Source organism: Solanum pennellii, chromosome 5, assembly GCF_001406875.1.
Source record: "Solanum pennellii chromosome 5, SPENNV200".
Lineage (NCBI taxonomy): Eukaryota > Viridiplantae > Streptophyta > Magnoliopsida > Solanales > Solanaceae > Solanum > Solanum pennellii.
In genome coordinates this window covers 26,439,702-26,441,042 of record NC_028641.1, presented here as the reverse complement: position 1 = coordinate 26,441,042, position 1,341 = coordinate 26,439,702, and the positions used below count along the sequence as shown (strand labels likewise).

Here is a 1,341-nt window from a genome sequence, read left to right as displayed (position 1 = left end):
AGAAATAAAACAACTCTTAGTGAGAGATTCTCACTATCTTGTGAGAAGTGGACAACCTTGCAACATCATAATCTCTATCTTTCTTGAAAAGATCTTCAAGAAGATTCTAAAGGATTAAGGTTGATGATGTTAACTTCTCAAAGCCCATTAAGAATCAAGGCAACACCTGCCTCCAACTCTTTGAGGTTCTCTGAAGATTCAATAGAGAATTGAGTGATACACTCACATAAGGTACGCCACTTCTAGAAATGTAAGACAATTCGAAGCTAGAAATAATCTTTTGTGGTTCAAAATGAGAGGCAGTTCTCAGAAAAGGGCGGACCAAATCCTTTGGAAACATCTGAACATCCAATTTGAGAAGTTTCAACAACCTCTACATTAGTAGTTGGAATATTTTGAGAAGTTTCAACCTTTTCAGAAAAAGGGACCACCAGCTTTCTTAGTTGAACCTCATATGCAACTTGACTCTTAACTTGAACAGGAGGGGGTGATCAGAACTCTTCGCCACATTGAGAGATCTTGAGCTTGTAATACAATCTTCAAATACATCTACATCTCTAGGGATGTCCCCAAGACCCAACTGAATAATTTAAGAAAATAGAATTAATATCCAATGATATAAAAAGGGGAGGCAAGTTTAGAGAAATACTCAAGAGGTGACTTTTACATGATGTGCCAATTCTTTCAAGGGCATTGTAAATCAGCAGCACCATGTTCAAAGATCGCAGTATCAATACTAATGGAATCCAATTCAGCGAACTCGCATTGTTGAGTGTTCAAGTCCTTAGGCTTTTTCTTCAAACGTTTCCCATGTAGCTCTTGTCTAACATTGCTCTCATTGGAGCTAAAGGCTGCACTAGCACCAATATCAATCTCATGGAGTGAAATAGACATTTTTGACGTGTTTCTATCAGATGGTGCAATGCCAAGTGACTTTACAACACCTTTTTTCGATGAGGTGAAAGGTTTTTTCCTCCTGAGAATTACGTCGATCACCTCTTTATTAGTGATGTCAACCTAGGAGCCTGTAAAGGAACCTTAACTCTGTTATCCACATGTGTAGCCTTGCCCTTCGAACTTTTAGACTTGAAAACAACTCTGACAAATTGAGAAGGGATATTTGGTGTCACCTTGGACTTTATAGAGTGAGGGAACTTTCTTGAAGTTTTTCACCTTTGGTTGGTAAAGAATCATCACCCTTTTTCGTACCTCTCCAAATTATGTGGGTACTTTGTCTCAGCAAAATCTCTAGATGAGATGACCACCAATTTGAATACTCACGATTCATAAAAGGCCCCTTATTCGATGGACGCATTGATATGATAATCTTTGAAGAACTTC

The 1,341-nt window shown here is 38.3% G+C and overlaps 1 pseudogene; it reads right to left on the bottom strand.

Moving 5' to 3' along the window:
• Positions 1-287: 287 nt before the first annotated feature.
• On the bottom strand, positions 288-894 carry LOC114077157 (annotated as a pseudogene).
• Between the last annotated feature and the right edge of the window lie 447 nt (positions 895-1,341).